We start from the raw sequence: 19,833 nt of genomic DNA on the forward strand, positions 1-19,833 counted from the left end.
CCGCGTGGCCACACCCCCCGGAAGTGATGCAGGGAGGCTGCGCTGGAGTGGGAGCCCTGGTTGCTGTGAGGCAGGCGCCTGGTGTGGACGGGGTGAGTGAATTGGACCCTCTCTCTCGCCGTCCGCTTCGGGGCTGGGCCGCCTTTCTCCTCACACGCCGCTCTCGGGGCCCCTCCGCCGCCTCCCTGCCTTGCTCTGCCCCTCGCCTCCCGCGGAAGCTCCCTTCCCCTCAGCTGGAAGGCGGAGGCAGGAGGGAGGAAGGAAGTTCGCTCTCTGAGGGGACTTGGGAGCAGTTCTGAGAGGCCCCTCTTGGCCCAGCTGAGGGGAACCAGGGCCCAGAACAGAGAATGTCACACTATTTCGACGGATAGATCTCTCGTATCAGGGAAGGGTCCGTTTTCCTCTCAGAAGGTGAGTACCTAGGCAAGGTTTGCCCCTCAGAGCAGTGGTTCTCAACCTGTGGGTCTTCAGGTGTTTTGGCCTACGATTCCCAGAAATCCCAGCCAGTTTAGGATTTCTGGGAGTTGAAGGCCAAAACATCTGGTGAACCACTGCCTTAAAGAGTGTGTTATTGGAGAAAGCTTCCTCCCCTCTTCTTTAGGGCAGTCCAGGACCTTCTACGGTGGACCACGGTGGTCCACGCTCTTGTTACATCCCGATTAGATTACTGCAACGCACTCTACGTGGGGTTGCCTTTGAAGACTGCTCGGAAACTTCAGCTAGTTCAGCAAGAGGCAGCCAGATTGCTCACCGGAGCGGCATACAGGGAGCATACCACCCCCCTGTTGTGCCAGCTCCACTGGCTGCCGATCCAATTCCGAGCACAATTCAAAGTGCTGGTTTTGACCTACAAAACCCTATACGGCTCTGGCCCAGTGTACTTGTCCGAACGGATCTCCCTTTACGTCCCACCCCGGAGTTTAAGATCGGCCGGGGGGGCCCTGCTCTCGACCCCGCCAGTGTCACAAGTGAGGTTGGCGGGGACGAGGAGCAGGGCCTTCTCGGTGGCGGCCCCCTGCCTGTGGAACTCGCTCCCCGGGGAAATCAGAACAGCAAACTCACTCCTCTCCTTTAGGAGAAAACTCAAAACATGGATGTGGGACCAAGCGTTTGGCAAATGAGCAGGTAAAGAATTGACACTATCTAGGAAAGGTATAATGGAATGGGACCTGGAACCCGGAAAGACGAATGCTGAACACGTGAATTATTCTATAGGTTGTTATTGATTGTTAATTGCATTGTGGTTTTATCTATGATAACTGTTTTAATTGTTTCAATTATGATTGTCATTTTGTATAACTGTAATTGTATGGGAGCGGAATGGTGCCTCGTTGTGTAAGCCGCCCTGAGTGTCCCCCCTTGGGGGTGAGAAGGGCGGGGTATAAGTCCTGGAAATAAATAAATAAATAAGTACAGTCGCAAGACCGAACAGGGTATAGGGTTAGAACCTGTGTTGGATGGGGTCGCACTCCCCCTGAAGACACAGGTTCGCAGCTTGGGTGTGATCTTGGATTTGTCACTGAGCCTGGAACCCCAGGTCTCAGCGGTGACCAGGGGAGCATTCGCACAATTAAAGCTAGTGCGCCAGCTGCGCCCGTACCTTGGGAAGCCTGACCTGGCCACGGTAGTCCATGCTCTAGTCACATCCCGTTTAGACTACTGCAACGCTCTCTACGTGGGGTTGCCTCTGAAGACTGCTCGGAAGGTTCAAATGGTCCAACAATCGGCAGCCAGGTTGCTAACAGGAGCGGCACTCAGGGAGCATACCACTCCTCTGTTGCGCCAGATCCACTGGCTGCCAATTTGCTACCGGGCACAATTCAAAGTGCTGGCTTTAGCCTTTAAAGCCCTAAACGGTTCTGGCCCGACCTACCTGTCCGAATGCATCTCCTCCTATGAACCAGTTAGGACATTAAGATCGTCCGGGGAGGCCCTGCTCTCGATCCCGCCGGCCTCACAAGCACGCCTGGCGGGGACGAGAGACAGGGCCTTCTCAGTGGTGACCTCTCGGCTGTGGAACGCCCTTCCTGCAGATATTAGATCGGCCCCTTCCTTGCTGGCATTCCGGAGGAAAGTAAAGACCTGGATGTTTGAACAGGCATTCGACTAAGCAGTGTGATTGATTAACTGATTATTGGAACACAGAATAACGGACAACGAGTTTTGGATTCTGATTTCACCGACTAGACCGGATGGATTTGTTATATTGATGTATTGATGTTTTGATGCCTATGTTAATGATGTTAATGACTTGTGATGCTTCTGTATTTTAAATGCATAATGATTTTGTATCCTGTATACCTAAACTGTTGTAAACCGCTCTGAGTCGCCCAAGGACTGAGAAGAGCGGTATACAAAATAAATAAATAAATAAATAAATAAATAATAGTGCTGCTGGATTGCAACTCCCAGCAGCCTCAACTGGCATGGCCACAACTTGGGCCTCTGAGATGTCAAAGGGGGTTGTTTCAAGCCCAGCTTCCTCACAAGGGACCTCATCACACTAAAGAATGAATCCACTTTAAATCCGGCTTCTGCCTCCTGCAGAATTCTGGGGTTTGCAGTTTAAGGGAGGAGCCTTTGACAGCCTCACTAAACAACAAACCCCAGAATTCTGCACGAGGCAGAAACCGGGTTCAAAGTGGATTCATTCTCTTGATCTCTAAAATGATCAAGGGTCTGGAGAACAAGCCTATGAGGAGCGGCTTAAGGAGCTGGGCACGTTTAGCCTGAAGAAGAGAAGGCTGAGAGGAGATATGATAAAGGTAAAGATTGTCCCCTGACATTAAGTCCAGTCATGTCTGACTCTGGGGTGTGGTGCTCATCTCCATTTTTAAGCCGAAGAGCCGGCGTTGTCCGTAGACACCTCCAAGGTCATGTGGCCAGCATGACTGCATGGAACGCCGTTACCTTCCCACCTGAGGGTACCTATTGATCTACTCACATTTGCATGTTTTCGAACTGCTAGGTTGGCAGAAGATATGATAGGCATGTATAAATATGTGAGAGGAAGCCACAGGGAGGAGGGAGCAAGCTTGTTTTCTGCTTCCTTGGAGACTAGGACGTGGAACAATGGCTTCAAACTACAAGAGAGGAGAACACGAGGAAGAACTTCCTGACTGTGAGAACCGTTCATCAGTGGAACTCTCTGCCCCGGAGTGTGGTGGAGGCTCCTTCTTTGGAAGCTTTTAAACAGAGGCTGGATGGCCATCTGTCAGGGGTGATTTGAATGCAATATTCCTGCTTCTTGGCAGGGGGTTGGACTGAATGGCCCATGAGGTCTCTTCCAACTCTTTGATTCTATGATTCAGTGGTTCTCAACTTGGGGTCCCCAGATATTTTTGGCCTTCAACTCCCAGAAATCCTAACTGCTGGTAAACTGGCTGGGATTTCTGGGAGTTGTAGGCCAAAAACATCTGGGGACCCCAGGTTGAGAACCACTGCTCTAGTGTGATGAAGTAGCATGAGACACAAATCGAAGTAAGTGTGTGTGACTGAAAGCAGCCTTGTCAAATGGCAAGCAGCCGTGGAAGGCCAGACAGACAGAAGGCCAATCCACATTGAAAGGGATTATATGGCAGTGTGGACTCAGATAACCTGGTTCAAGGCGGATATTGTGGATTATCTGCCTTGATATTCTGGGTTAGGCAAAAGTATGATAGCCGGGACTCAGTGCCGAGAGAGCACAGCGAATGAGAGACAGAGTTGTGGCAAGATAGTTTGCCAGAAAGTGTGTGCGGGGAGGGGGGACAGCAAACACGTTCAAATATGTAACGACTTTGCTTCTGTACTTCCGACCCGCATTGTGCCACCAGCATTGGGTGCCAGCTATCATACTTTTGCCCAGGGTTATATAGCTGTATGGAAGAGCCCTTGGTGAGCCTGTCTGCCTGGGAGCAGGGCCAGTAGCTCCCACTTCTACCTCATCTGGTGTTTTGATGTGGAGATGGACTCAGCGGAGCCATGGGTTCAAATGTATTTATTTATTGTGTCAGAAGCAAACAGAGAATACATTTATAATGTATAAAAAACCACAAAGTTAAAAATTGGCATTATGCTAAATGTCCTTTAACCAGAAGCCTGCCACTTCGAGTGCCTCTGGTGTCGCTATAAGAAGGTGCTCCATTGTGCATGTGGCAGGGCTCAGGCTGTATTGTAGTAGATGGTCTGTGGTTTGCTCTTCTCCACACATATGTCGTGGACTCCACTTTGTGGCTCCATTTCTTAAGATTGGCTCTGGTTCTCATGGTGCCAGCGTGCAGTCTGTTCAGCACCTTCCAAATTGCTCAGTCTTCTGCGTGCCCAGGAGGAAATTTCTCATCTGGTGTCAGCCACTGTTTGAGGCTGCAGGTTTTAGCCTGCCACTTTTGGACTCTTGCTTGCTGAGGTGTTCCTGTGAGTATCTCTGTAGATCTTAGGAAGCTATTTCTTTATTTAAGTTTTTGGCTTGCTGGCTGATATCTGAACAGAGGATAGGCCGGAGATGTCAATCCCTGGTCCTTTCAATACAGGCTATTTCCCGGTGGATATCAGATGGTGAAATACCGGCTAAACAATATAATTTCTCCAGTCATGTTGGGTGTAGACATCCTGTGATCATGCAGCATGTCTCATTAAGAGTCACATCCACTGGGTTCAAATGACAGAGAAGGAGATCTCACCTAAACACCAGAAAGAACTTCCTGACCATAAGAACTAGAGTTCTTAGAGTCCAGTGGAGAGTCCTTCTTTGGAGGCTTTTAAACAGAGACTGGATGGCTGTCTCTTCCAACTCTAGGATTCTATGATGTGAAAACGTCTTACCTTTCTTCTCAAAGCACAGATTTCTTTGGGTGGAAGAGGAACTCCTTGCCCCCCCCCCTTCTCTTTAGGCTAAGTGTCAAATGATCACTCAGAATCTAATTTGAGATGCTATTAAATCTAAGCGGGGTACTTACTCCTGAGTCAGTACATATGAGACTGAAACTTTTATTCTTTGATTTGAACTAGTGAGTGCAGGAGCTCCCATCTCAACTGCAATGGCATGTTTATATCAAGCATGGCATGGGCAATCTTTGGCTCTTCAGGTGTTTTGGACTTCAACTCCTACAATTTACCAGCTGTCAAGTATTGTGGGAGTTGAAGTCCAAAACACCTGGATGGCCAAAGTTTGTATGTGCCTGGCTTAGAGCAGGCAAGTACTCACCCCAAGTGCACCCCTTTCTCAGACATTCTGGGAATGTGAGTCAGGACTTTGTCTGGTTTTTATTTTCGTTTTCTGGGAGTTTCTTCTAAAATCAGGCATTAGAAACCATTCAATGGGTGGAGATAGTTATAACTTGATCTATTTCAATCCCATTGCTTTGTATGCCTGTAGTGTTTTGTTCTTAAAGTTTGTCTAAAACAGGTGTGGGCTCACTCTGTCTTTCGTCATCTCTCTGTTAGATGCATATTGGCATCTACGTTAATGCTTGTTGTTTTGGAGTAATCTTTGCAAAAGTATACTGGAAGCATATAGACCAGGCCTGAGAAATATTTGGCCATCCAGATGTTTTGGTGTCAAGTTCTCTTTGGCCCTTTGGTTAAAGGACAGATTGTAGAAACTGTCATCCAAAATACCTGGAAGGCCAAGCCATTCCTCAGCCGAAATGAGCTTCTTTATCAGTAGAAGGAATCAGTGTATTAGGCTCTAGTATTGATACATGGTTATAAGGGTGTAAGGACAGCATTCCTCTGGTTTTCATGGAAAACTTGGTGCTTTGTAACACAGGGATAATGGTAAAAATATACTTTGTTTTGTTGCTCAAGTGAACCAAGGAGTGGGATTTCCCTAACTGTTGAAAACGTTTCTTCCCTTCCTCCCCCCTTTAATTGGCTGGGTAGGAAACGTGCCGACAAAATGCCACATTCCAGTGTGGTTTGCTTTTCCAGTCATTATTCATATTCTCTTCCTATCTGAAGGGTGTGGAGGCAGCCTTTTAAAAAAGCATAACGCCCTGCCCCCAAGGGATTTAGTGTTTATGTGAGTTCTGAGTTCAGAGGTGTGTTTCATGGAGTAATACTTTTTATTTTGGGAAAAAGTTCCACCTTTCTAATATCCTAAATACTTCATTCATGCAGCATATTCCTTTGTTTCTCAACTGCTGCCTTTCTAAATAATGTCATGGATAGGCAGATTCATGAAGTGTAACCCATAACAATTGTGATTAAAATGTAAGTAATATCTTTCTATTCTTTAAAAAAAAAAACCAGAAAATTCTATCAGTTATATATTTATCGTTTCAGAAGTGAACCAAGGGAAAAGTTGTAATGTATTTTAAAAACACAAAGTTTCAAAAGCTTGGCATTATATTAAATATCCTTTGACCAGTAGCTGGCCACTTGGAGTGCCTCTGGTGTTGCTATAAGGAGGTCCTCCATTGTGCATGTGGCAGGGCTCAGGGTGCATTGTAATCGGTGGTCTGTGGTTTGCTCTTCTCCACACGCACATGCCATGGACTTCACTTTGTGGCCCCATTTCTTAAGGTTGGTTCTGCATCTCGTGGTGCCAGAGCGCAGTCTGTTTAGCACCTTCCAAGTTGCCCAATCTTCTATGTGCCCAGGGAGGAGTCTCTCATTTGGTATCAGCCATAGCTTGAAGTTCTGGGTTTTAGCCTGCCACTTTTCGACTCTCACTTGCTGAGGTGTTCCTGCGAGTATCTCTGTAGATCCTAGAAAACTATTTCTTGATTCTATCAGTTGTATTTGGAAGGATGCTCTTTTACTGAAGCGAGTTAAGCTTTCTATTATTAGGAAGTGCTGCTCTTTTTAAAAAGACTGGCTATGGTTTATTTAAAGTTGTATATATAATGATGGTTGATTCAGAAAATTTAGTGCAAGTTAATCATTTTTTGTAGAGTCATAGAAGACTGCTTGTTCAATTAAAAATGGCTAGCAATTGTTGTGAGCACTGGTTAAGCAAACATTAACTGGAAGCTGTTTCCTTTTACGGCTACCATTGAGAAGAATGTTTGCACTCTTTGTGCAGTCCGATTAAAACAATTGATGCTCTGTCTCTTCCAATATGGCTTTGGAGTCCAGTGGGATAGCTACCCTTTAAATTATTAGAATATCCTGTAGAATCACAGATTTATTCCAAAGTTCCTGGAGGCTTTTTTCTTCAGTGGTTGTCCTGCTGTATTACTTAGGACTTCTAGATACAAAGCTTAGCACTTATCTCTTAAGGAAGGTGTTCAGGTTCATCTTTCTTTAGATCAGTGTTTTTCAACCTGGGAGTCAAGACCCCTGGGGAGGGGGTCACCAAAGACCATCAGAAAACACAGGATTTTCTGTTGATCATGGGGGTTCTGTGTGCAACATTTGGCCCAATTCTATCGTTGCGGGGGTTTGAAATGCTCTTTGTTTGTAGGTGACTATACATCCCAGTAATGACAACTCCCAAATGACAAAATCAATCCCCCGCAACCCCACCAGTATTCAAATTTGGGTGTATTGGGTATTTGTGCCGAATTTGGTCCAGTGAATAAATATGCATCCTGCATATCAGATATTTACATTACGATTCATAATCGTAGCAATATTACAGTTGTGAAGTAGCAACAAAAATAATTTTATAATTTGGGGGTCACCACAACACGAGGAACTGTATTAAGGGGTTGTGGCATTAGGAAGGCTGAGAAACACTGCTTTAGATATTAGTGCCATGTTTCTCTGCACTTTCCAACTGGCATTCCTTTTCCCAGTTGGCCTTGCATCCTGACTGCTCTTTCCCATCCCATGCTGGGTAGTCCGGGGGGGCGGGGGGGGGGGGGTTGATTTGAATGCTTAGCAATTTGTGTCACACATTAAGGAGGGCTTGGGCTTCTTTTCAGATTTATCGGGAGCCAGAGGGTTGGAGTAACTTGCATATATTAGCTGCACATAATTACCATAATTTGTAGGTCACTTTCACAGATGTACTGGTGCCATGTTGCAACAGATACATGCATTGCACTCATATGATATTCTTGGTTTTGCCGTCCTCATCATTAGCAATCCATATTAATGGGATCTGGAAAGCACAGGGCTTTCAACATCCAAGTGAAGCCTTTCCAGTTCTGGAACTCGGTGTGAACACCAAATCATACGCAGCTGTCACTTTTATCCCCTTTTTGTGATGGATTGGCTCTCTGTGTAGCACTGTTGAATCCACGGTCTTAATAAGAGTTGATCTGAAGGGATTACAGCATTGATGACATCTAGGCCTCACGGCCCTGTGTTGTTTTTCTTCTGCTTTGTCATGTAACTGACAGTATGCAACCAGACACTGTGCCATAAGAACTCTCCATCCCTTTTGTTTGTATACATATGTTTGTTTTGTTTTTTTAAAGCACAATGCACTTTTAGGTTTATCCCTATAATTTAGTTATGGACCACCTTATTATTTTAGAGTTTGGTCTGTCAAAGGCCAAAGTACCCTAATGGCACCAGATACTGTCTGATCTTGAAAGCTAAGCAGGGTCAGCCCTGGTTCGTACTTGGATGGGAGACCTGCAATTGATATGTAATGCTGTAGGCTATACTTTAAAAGAAGGACCTTCAACATCACCTCTGAGTGTTCCTTGTTTGAGAAAAACCTTTACAATTAGTGGGATAATCACAAATTGACAGATATACACATGTCCACTCTGTTTAAAAACGATAGTTTTCTGAGTTGCTTACTCAACTGAAAATAAAAACAAACTAGCATTTTAATATCTTGAACACTAAAACATGGAAGCAATGGATTAAAAGTAGACAAAAACAGCTTAAAGTATATTTTAAAGGCGTCGGGATAATACTGAGGGAACTGCCTGTACTTCTGGGTGCTCCACATAATCCAAAAATCATCTTGAGGTGGGGGTGCATGTAAGTTAGTGAGAGTGAGAAATAATGCCCCATGCCATAACATTACTGATTTGCTTGCCATAGTTTAAACCAGAGTGAGCCACCTCCTTACTCTTTCATGTGTTGGATTACAGCTCCAGTCACCTCCGGTCAATAGTTAAGGAGTATGGAAGTAATAATCTCAAATGTATTGTCGAAGGCTTTCATGGCTGGAATCACTGTGTTGTTGTAGGTTTTTTCGGGCTATATGGCCATGTTCTAGAGACATTCTCTCCTGACGTTTCGCCTGCATCTATGGCAAGCATCCTCAGAGGTAGTGAGGATGCTACCTCTGAGGATGCTTACCATAGATGCAGGCGAAACGTCAGGAGAGAATGTCTCTAGAACATGGCCATATAGCCCGAAAAAACTTACAACAACCCTATAATCTCAAAGTTCTTGAAATCACCATGTTCAGTCTACCCATGAACTAAACGATTTTTTTGATTTGTCTGCTTATTTTTTCTTTATCAAGTAAATCAGTAATCTTTATCAACACTTGCAGGATGTTAGGATGCTTATATTAGAAGCCAGCAAGAATGAAACACTTGCCAGGAGGAATAGCATATGGTAGGGAATATGTATATACATCTTTCCACATTTGGGTTGGTAACACTGGACTATCACCAATGGCCTTTCTCACCTTTCTCAGCTTTTTTTTACTCTTATTAATCCAAATCTGCACACTTGCATATTTTAAAATAATCATTATGAACCCTTAGGTCGTGGACTGTGTGAATACTCAGCTGAGCTGCAAAGGACTAGATCTACACCAAGGGGCTCATGGTCTCTGTGTTGACTGAGGGAGAAAAAGCACCTTTCTGACATCCTATCAAAGCACACTCGGTATGTATGCAGATTGGAACTTCTCGTGCTTGAGCTTTGATACTCAATCTCTGTTCCTCAGGTGTTATTTGGAGTTCAGTTTCCAGAATCCCAGACAAGTGGTTGAGAAAGCTGGGTTATTCAGTGTTGAAAATGAAAATGTGAGCTAAATTTATTACTGATATCACAGTTGACTGCTGTGGATATGCTAATTGAATTTTACCTTATATAAGGGGTGTCAAACTCATTCTCATCGAGAGCCACATCAGTCTTATGGTTGCCTTCGAAGGATGGAGAATCTGCTGATACAGAGGACCAACTGCAATTGTTTTACATAGTGGTCAGGAGGTGGCTCACTCTGGTTTAAACTATGGCAAGCAAATCAGTAATGTTATGGCATGGGGCATTATTTTTAGTTTTGGGTCCACAGATGTTGAATGATATCTCTCATCACTTTTTCTTATCCGCCGTGTGGACTGGGGATAATGAGAATTGCAACCCAGCAGCACTTGTGGCTCTGAGGTTGGGAAAGGACATTTTAAAGTCATACTAAAATCAGACCCCACTATCCTGACTAAACAAAACAAACTGCAGCTTTCCAGATGTTACTGCATCACAACTCTTGTCAACTGCAGTCATGATGTCTGCTGATGAGGAATAAAGGAGTTGTAGTCCAGCATCTAGAGGAGGGTCACGTAAAATGACATGGTGAGCCAAATTTGACCTGTGGGCCTTGAATTTAACACATGTGTTATATTGTGTTTTAATGATACTGAATTGTACTAGGCAAGATCCATATGACAATTGTTTTATGTAGTACTTTTATATTGTTTTGTATTGTATTTGTAGGTGAATGGCCTATAGTCTAGGCATTCATACACAGTGAACCAGTGATTTTGTGACATACTCCTGGGCCAGTAGAAATGAATGGAGGAAAGTGATGTTGTGATTTTAAGCTCTGAAGAAGCAGGCTTCTAGTTCAGAAGTCTTAGTTCTTATCTGTAGCATTGGTGGATTAACAACTCTAGCTTTTGATCACTGTATTGGCTTATAGTTACAGTGGGCATGTTTCTAGGATGTGCCTGCTGTTAATGGCTGTTGTTGGAAATAGCAACCTTCTCAGGTCTCACCTAGTTATTTGTTATGTATGTAATTGCTTACTGTATTGTATGTATGTGTATTGGTTTGCAGTTTTCTTTAACTTTTTGTGGGAGGGGCTGCAGACCATGTTATCAGAACTGGGCTTGTTCAGGACTCAGATTCCATTTTAGATCTCGGTGTGCCTTTAGAAGACTGCAGGAAAAGTACAGTTTAGACTTCAGTAGAGAAGTATGATTTAGAGACTTCAGTAGGGACATTATGATATACAGAATCCATTAGACTCTGTTGCACTTTCAGACTAGACAGAGACTCTATTAGATTCTCAGAACAGAGAGATGCTTTGGACTATGGAGTCTAAGAAAGATGTCCTGTGTTACCTACACAGAGAAACTACTTCACATCCTCTTTGTAACTGGATTGATAAGCAATGTACCTGTATGCTAAATACATGAAGTTTGTGAGTAAACCAACCATGTTACTTTTAAAGAAGTCTACTTATTTTTGTCTCTTGATAGCATGATTTAAAGGCAAATATATTTTAAGGGAGAGTAGATGTTTTTGGATAATTAAAAAGAAGACTTCTGAAACACTGCTATATATGTTTGTATATGTTTTGTGCATTGGCATATCATTGTCCCTGATAGTTCAAAGATATACCTAGGTACATCGGTTTAATAGCTGATAAACCTAGTTGTCTTGCATGAATGCTGGTGAATGCCATTTTCCCAAAAGGTTATGACTCTTAAGTGGTCATGGTTTTACCGATAGGTTGACATTATTTTTCAAAAGGTTGTGACTTCTAACAAGGTCATGCATTTGCAAAGATCATAAAATCTCCAAAATGTTCTGGAGATTTCCATTTTCCCAAAGTTGTTGAAAGGTTTTCAGGTTTTGTTTTTACAGTAGAAAAATCTTTACCTCGGTTATATACTTGATGATGATAACATTAAGTGTTCTGTCTTTTCTCATGCTTCCCCACCCATCCCTCTCTGTCACTGAAAAATGTTGACTTCTATGTCTTGAAAGTTATCTGTTAAGCAACTTTAAGAGTTATACATAGTTCCCAAACATAATGAGTTGCTTGTTATGAAAGTACAAAGAAAGTGAAGAAAATTTAAAAGGGGCTAGGAGACATCAATGCCAATTTGTTATAAAGAATTGTCATCCTATATCCAATTGCTCATTCCAAGTAGATCAGCTGAATTAGTGGAATTTTCATCCATGTTGATTTGCCATTTAGCAGATGAATGAACGAGTCTCCTCTAACTGGGACTTAAAGTTGTATTTTGGTCTTCATATTTAGGCAGGGTTGTCAAACTCATTTTCATTGAGAGTCACCTCAGCCTTATGGTTGTTTCAGTGGGCCATTGAATCTGTGGATATAGTGGGCCAACTATAATTTGTCTATATAGTGGCCAGTACTCTTTAGTTTTCATCCAGTTTGGGTCCTCAGATGTTATTGCACAACAACTTGCATCAATTTTTATTATCAGCTATGCAGATTGGGGATAGTGGGAAATGCAATCCAACAACTCTTGTGGCTCTGAGCTTAAGGAAAGGTTAAAGGCATTTTAAAGTCAGAATTCCTGTCCATAAGCCTTGTGTCTAAATCCAAACCCAACTATCATAGAATAATAGAATTATTGAGTTGGAAGAGATCTCATGGGCCACCCAGTCCAACCCCCTGCCAAGAAGTAGGAAAATCGCATTCAAAGCACTCCAGACAGATGGCCATCCAGCTTCTGTTTAAAAGCCTCCAAAGAAGGAGCTTCCATCACAGTCTGGGGCAGATTCTATTATGCTAAACAGCTCTTACAGGAAGTTCTTCCTAATGTTCAGGTGGCGGGACCATTAGGAGGGCCTCCCCGGCAGATCTTAATGCTCACGCAAGAACATGAGAGGGATGGAGTCACGAAGATCAGCAGGGTCCAAGCAGTTTAAGGCTTTGTAGGTGATGACTTGCACTTTGAATTGGAAACGGAAGCTTATTGACAACCAGTGGAGCTGTTTTAATGGGGGCATCACCTGCTCCCTATAATTAGCTCTGGTTACCAACCTTGCCGCCGATCTTTGCACCAGTTGCAGTTTCCCCGCCATTTTCAAAGGCAGCCCCACATAGAGTGCATTGCAGTAATCCAGCCTGGATGTAACTAAGGCGTGAACCACCATGACCGAGTCAGGATTCTCGAGGTACGGTCGCAGCTGGCACACAAGTTTTAACTGTGCAGAGGCCCTCCTGGCCACCGCCGACACCAGAGCATCAAGTGTCAGTCCTGAATTCAGAAGGACCCCCAGACTGCTGACCTGTATCCTCAGTGGGAGTGTAACCTCATCGAGCACAGCTTGCCACCCTATGCCCTGATTAGCCTCACGATTGACGAGGAGGACCTCTGTCTTGTCTGGATTAAGCTTCAGTTTGTTAGCCCTCATCCAGTCCATCACAGCGGCCAGGCACAGGTTCAGGACTTGGGCAGCTTCCTTGGTTTTTGGTGGAAAAGAATAATAGAGTTGACTGCCAACTGCGTAAAGATATTTAATAGATATTTTGGAATGGAAAATTTCCAAGAAAACTTTGAAAATGTTGCTGATGCGCTATGTTTTAAAACAATTGCGTACTCCAACTGAAAGCTTTTTCTGTTACGGAAGCAATTAGTCAAAGAAAGCTAGAGATTTATTTTGGATTTTAAAAATGTCTAAAAATTTTGACTTCAAAACTACTTTTTCTTTTAGCTGTCATGGTTTTATGAAACTAATTTCAGCACATCCTGAGAGTTAGGTATCGGGGGAAAGTTAATTGGGACACAAGCACTCACTCAGTATAATGTTATATGTTGCTTTTCCACCTGTGTGTCCAATGTGATTCGTAGTGATGCACCTGTTGAAGCATCTTTACAGTAAATACTTTACAATTCATGTTGAAACATGATACAGCCATCCAAATAACATTTTCTCAGCTCTGAAACATTTAGTATTATTTCAGTAATAATGGTGTAATATATCTCAAGTTCATTACAACATTGACAGTTTAGAAATTGAATTATATGTATTGGTTACTCAAACATAATAAGCTAGAGTCAGATGTGATGAAACTTTCCTGAGTAAACTGATTTCTGTATGTTAATAAACAAACCAATCAGCAGTTAATTTTTGCACCACCTCCAGTAGTTCAGAAAGTGCAGGATGTTGCTACTCTTAAGAATATAACGATATCAAACTTCTGACTGTTAGAGCTATCAAAGCATTATTTGCTGGTGGTTCTTTGTGCTCAGATGTGATGTTGATGTTAGTCTAGTGGGTGTTTTGGACAAAATTAGAGCCAATCAATATAGAGCCTGCAGATACATATTTTTTACCTCCCCATCACTAAAATATCATGAGGATATATTCTTTTCTACTTTCTTTAAATGAAAGTGGTCTCACTCTGTAGTGCTCTGCTCCTTGGTGTTGGAGTGAGTTTTAGTTCCTTCTGAAATTTGTGTACTGTATACTTTCAAGTCATAACTGATTTAAGGCTATCCTACTCATGTAGTTTTCTTGGAAATATTGTTCAGAAGGGATTGCTTTTGTCTGCCTCTGGGACTGAGAGTGACTTGCTTAGGGTAACCTATTGGGTTTCCATGGCATCTGGAATATGCATCACAAGATGGTATAGAGTCGCTCCCTGTTTCTTTCTTCATCTGTTGACATGCAAAAGTTGTGGTTTCATGAGCTCTATAGATCATGTATCCAAGTGTTTCTCAACCTTCCTAATGCCATGACCCCTTAATAAGTTCCTCATGTTGTGGTGAACCCCAATCATAAAATTATTTTCGTTGCTACTTCCTATCTGTAATTTTGCTATTGTTATGAATCATAATGTAAATATTTGATATGCAGGAAGTATTTTCATTCACTTGACCAAATTTGGCAGAAATACCCGATACGCCAAATTTGAATATTGGTGGGGTTTGGAGGACGGGGTTGTTTTGTCATTTGGGAGTTGTCATTGCTGGGATTTATAGTTCACCTACAGTCAAAGAGCATTCTGAATTCCACCAACAAAGGAATTGAACCAAACTTGGCACACAGAACTCCCACAGCCAACAGAAAATACTGGAAGGGTTTGGTGGGCATTGACCTTGAGTTTTGGAGTTGTAGTTCACCTACAGAGAGCACTGTGGACTCAAAATAGTGAAGGATCTGGACCAAACGTGGCACGAATACTCAATATGCCCAAATGTGAACACTGGTGGAGTTTGGAGAAAAGAGATCTTGACCTTTGGGAGTTGTAGTTGCTGGGATTTATAGTTCACCTACAATTAAAGAACATTCTGAACCCCACCAATAGAATTGGGCCAGACTTCCCACACAAAACCCCCATGATAAACAGAAAATATTGTGTTTTCTGATGGTCTTTGGTGACCCCTCTGACACCCCCTCGCTACCCCCCCCCCCCATGTATCCTGTTGATATGCTACTGTAAATCCTAAAACAGAGATTAGAGGCCGGGATGATTCTTAATCATTAATTGTGTTGGCAAAGGCTGTTTGGAGTTGTAATTCAATAGCATTCAGTGACCCATGGTTGCCTGTCCCTGTCTTGTAGGATCCAACAAGAGATAGGTTGGGCTAAGTTCAATGTTCCTCTTGGCTCTTGGTGTTCCTTGATGTAGTATACCTTCAGTATATTTCCAGCTGATGACGAGCCTAAGACAAACCTATCATGGAGTTTTCATAACAAGATTTTTTCAGAGGGGAATTTGCTTTTGCTTCCCTCTAAGGTTGAGATAAAGTGACTTCCCCAAAGGGTGTATCTACATTGTAGAATTAATCCTAGATCAGTCATTATGATCACTAGATCCTATTTGGCCTTTTAATTCAATTTCCCAACTTCATATACCTCAAACCTCTGAAAAATATGGCCAGTGCTGTGGAATCATGGGAGGCCGCATCCCAGATTTGGTGCACTGAGAGCACAGATTGAGGCTTGCCCATTTGTGCCTATCTATTGCAATCAGCCTCAACTGACTTTCCTGGCTGTATGTCTCCCAGCGCATGTTGTGATGTTCTAAAACAACCTTTTCTGATATCTGCCACACCTGCAGATATGTTCAGATAAGATTCATGATCTTTAACCAGAATGCTGGGTAAATTGATGGGAATTGTAGTCCAAGATACATATGCAGGCCTGTGCATAGTTTGTGGAAAATGTAGTAGTGGTGATGTAAGGCCCCTACTAATTAAAGTAGGTAGAATAATCTCTACTTCACAATGCCTCCTTTTTGCCTCTTGGTAGCGTCACTTCTATGGCTATTTTTGGGGAAATGAGAACCTTTTGTGTACCAGTTTCCTGAAATAAAACTCAGAGGTAGGCAATATGTAGTTTTCTAGTTTTTCTTGGCTTGCAGTTGCCACCAACTATGCTAGTGTTGGAGTGTGATGGTTGTATACCCTGACATATAAGAAGATGAATGGAGGATGCAGGAGAAAATGAGCCAACAGAGCCACTGGTGTGCCTCAGTACAATGGTGTTTTTTAAATTTAGATTTCTACTTTGACCTATATTATGTTTCCTAGAATTGCATAAATCAGAGAGTCGTCCTTGCTCACTTCCAAAATGTAGCTACACCTATTCAGGGTTCTTTGTTCATCATTGAACAGAATTGTGTGGTCGGTAAAGATGCAATCTGTCTTGAGTCCATGTTTGGGGGGAAAGGTAGGATATAAGTAAAGTTAATAATTACAATAATACGCAGTTGAAGGACTGGAACTATATGAACCCTGAGCAACTACTGTAAATGAGAACAGCACTTTGGAGAAGTTAATTAGAGCAGTGTAGAAGCAGCAAGGGAAAAGAAAGGTGTAAATGGAACAAATTTTAATTAAAACTTGTGAAAATCACATGGTATTCATAGTTGTGAAATTATATTTTCATAACATTCTCAGGTTCCTATGCAGTTGGACACCCCTCTCTGCAAGAGAAAAGGCCTCCGTATCTATGCCTAATGAAAATCAAAATATCTTCTCCTCAACTTAAAGCTCTTGGGTCTGCTGAGGAAAAGATTGAATAAGATTATTTATTTATTTTATACCCCATTTTTATCTTTATGGGGACTCAAGGCGGCTAAGAATCCCATACTTCGGTTATAGTTTAAAACAAAATGCAATATAAAAATGAAAACAAACAAACAATACAATGTGAATTTAGCTCCTTTCCTTACATTTTGTGTATGACGGCTACTGTATTGAGAGTTGACTTTCCCTTCAACACAGGTGATACGACACTATCTTTTACCACACTTGGATGCAGCAAAGTAGCTTAGTACACGGCTTCTTAAATTGTGGGTCCCAATCCCAAATTTGGGGCTCTTTAGCTCAATGTTGGGGTCCCAAAAAGTTTTCTGAATGCCACCTAGTGGTTATTGAAAGCATTTACATCAGTGGTCCGTGGACCACCAGTGGTCCCCAAGATCTAAAATATTGTCCGCGGCCTCAATGTTACTACACCGTTGCAACAAGAGCAACTGGTCTTGCGAAACCTTATAGTGCCAAAGCAACGGGGATGTCAGGAGAGAGGCTGACTACCCATGAAAGGCGCAAGAAAAGCCTCCTGAGTGCTGTTTCTCCTCCCCCTCCCTTCCCCTGAGCAGAACCATGTGGTGCCTTAGTGTCTTTGTGTCTTTGTTTTTAGGCCTGTTCCTGGGGTAACTTGGGACGCTGATTCAGAAAATTGCATTGGATAGACCACATCAGCTCAAGATTATTAAATATAGTTTTATTTGGGCAAGCAGATGGCGATTACTGGATGGCATATGTTCTGTATCAGAAAGTAGAGCTGATGTGGTCTACCCAATGCAATTTTCTGAATCAGCACCCCAAATAACCAAACTAAATCTAAAGTTGACCAAAAACCTATTCATAACCCTTTTGGTACTAATTTTGGAGAATGGTCACTGGTCAAAAAAAGGTTGGGAACTGATTTACATGAATCCATTAGGCGGTGTTCACAGGGGACTCTGCAGAAGATTCTTCAGCTGTACTTCATGAAAAGGAAAATTAGCCTGTTTAGCAAGCCTTGCAAATACTAATTTGTTATCAGTAAATGTTTGATATTATACCTATTTTATATGCCAATATACCCAGGGTTCGTTTGACAAATAGGTTCCTAACTGGAAAGGTTTAAGAAGCTCTGGCTTAGTAGATGCAGGGCGAGTTGCATGGCAGAGAGCTGTCTGACATCTCTGATAATCAGCCACTTAAATGGACTGGCTCATTCTTCTCAATTTTAGAGCCAGCCCTAACGCTGGGGGAACTGAAAGACAAATGAAATTATGCCTGTGCTGAGTGCCACGGTTCCTCGGTATACTAAAAACAGACATATGGACAGCAAAGGGTAAACCTGTTATTTTTGGTCCCCGTTGCTTGGACTGGTAACTTTCGGTGTAGAACTAAGGAAAACCTTGATTCCATTCTGAGGCTATTCAGGCAATTATCCCTTTTTGTAGCGTGATGGCCGAGGCACTTAGATAATCTAGGTTTGCATTGCTTTCTTAGGTGTAGAATCTCTTAGGTCCGGCTTACATTCCTACAGCCTGAAGCATTTTTGGAAGACCTTTGCCTGTGGTCCTCCAGATGTTGTTGGATGCCAGCTGCCTTCAGACCCAGTAAGCAAGGTCAAGAATGATGGAGTCACCATCTGACTACATCTGAAAGACCACAAGTTCCGCAACCCAGTTTAAGATGTTGGAATGCAGCATAAACTCTGTTGCCACTTAGCTCTACATTCAAAGCTGATGCTTGCGTGGGTTTGGCAAATAGTTTAGACTGGCTGATGCCTTCACCCATCCACGGCTCCTGCCTCCTTTTCTTCCTTGTCCAGAAACAACATTCTCCTCCTTATATGAAAGAAAAAACTGCCGCAAACCCACAAAATTGGCAAGTTAACAGCAATAGTTTCACGATTTTTGCATGTTTAATATAAACAGCACTGTGCAAATTAGCTTGAGTAACATTTTGAACAGGCTGGAATGACTTTGCTCTTTTTTCTCAAAGCAGGGGCTGACATTTCCTTTGGAGAAATGGCATGCCTCAAGACAAAACTGAGCATTTGCCTCGTAGGGGCATGATATATATAATTGTCATTGCTCACAATAGAGATGTCCTGATCTAAATGTGATACAGTTCTCCATGTCTCCCAGGGTCTGTAGCAGTAGTTCCCAAACAGGGATCTGTTGAGCGGCTTTGACTCCTGGGAGTCCTGATTTTTGACCCTGCTAGCTAAGGTTTTAGGAAGTGCAAGTCCTATAGTTGGTCCCCCCCCCCCCCCGGTCAGGAACAACTTGAAAAACTGCAAGTCGCTTCTGGTGTGAGAGGATTGGCCATCTGCAAGAATATTGCCCAGAGGACATCTGGATGTTTTGATGTTTTACCATCCTTGTGGGAGGCTTCTCTCATGTCCCCGCATGAGGAGCTGGAGCTGAAAGAGGGAGCTCATCTGCACTCTCCCCGGATTCAAACATGTGACCTGTTGGTCTTCAGTCCTGCTGGCACAAGAGTTTAACCTATTGCGCCACCATGGGTTTCTCCTATAGTTTGTGAAGATACGCATTTGGAATCATTAATCTATATATATAAATTTGTTAGGGGCATCCAACGAGGAAACAAAACTCAAAAACCCCCCAACGAAACTGTACCAAAATTGCCATGCCCATAACACAACCCACAAGGTACAAACATATCTACTCAAAATGAAAAACAACACAACAACACACTCACAAAACAGCAAAACAACAAAACTCAAAAAACCCCAACAAAACTGTACCAAAATTGCCATGCCCATAACACAACCCACAAGGTACAAACATATCTACTCAAAATGAAAAACAACACAACAACACACTCACAAAACAGCAAAACAACAAAACTCAAAAAACCCCAACAAAACTGTACCAAAATTGCCATGCCCATAACACAACCCACAAGGTACAAACATATCTACTCAAAATGAAAAACAACACAACAACACACTCACAAAACGGCAAAACAA

The 19,833-nt window shown here is 42.8% G+C and overlaps 1 protein-coding gene across 4 annotated transcripts in view; it reads left to right on the forward strand.

Moving 5' to 3' along the window:
• The window catches only part of LOC132782007 (DCN1-like protein 3), a 54,122-nt gene continuing 34,289 nt past the window's right edge, over positions 1-19,833 (forward strand). Inside the window, exons 1-2 of one of the 4 annotated variants that reach the window (XM_060786635.2) lie at positions 1-92; positions 9,606-9,729. The gene's annotated coding sequence lies outside the window, so the exon portion shown is untranslated. Of the gene's footprint in view, positions 412-9,605; positions 9,730-19,833 lie in introns of all 4 variants that reach the window. The other 3 variants (XM_060786634.2, XM_060786638.2, XM_060786637.2) reach the window with 3 other exon arrangements.

Source organism: Anolis sagrei, chromosome Y, assembly GCF_037176765.1.
Source record: "Anolis sagrei isolate rAnoSag1 chromosome Y, rAnoSag1.mat, whole genome shotgun sequence".
Lineage (NCBI taxonomy): Eukaryota > Metazoa > Chordata > Lepidosauria > Squamata > Dactyloidae > Anolis > Anolis sagrei.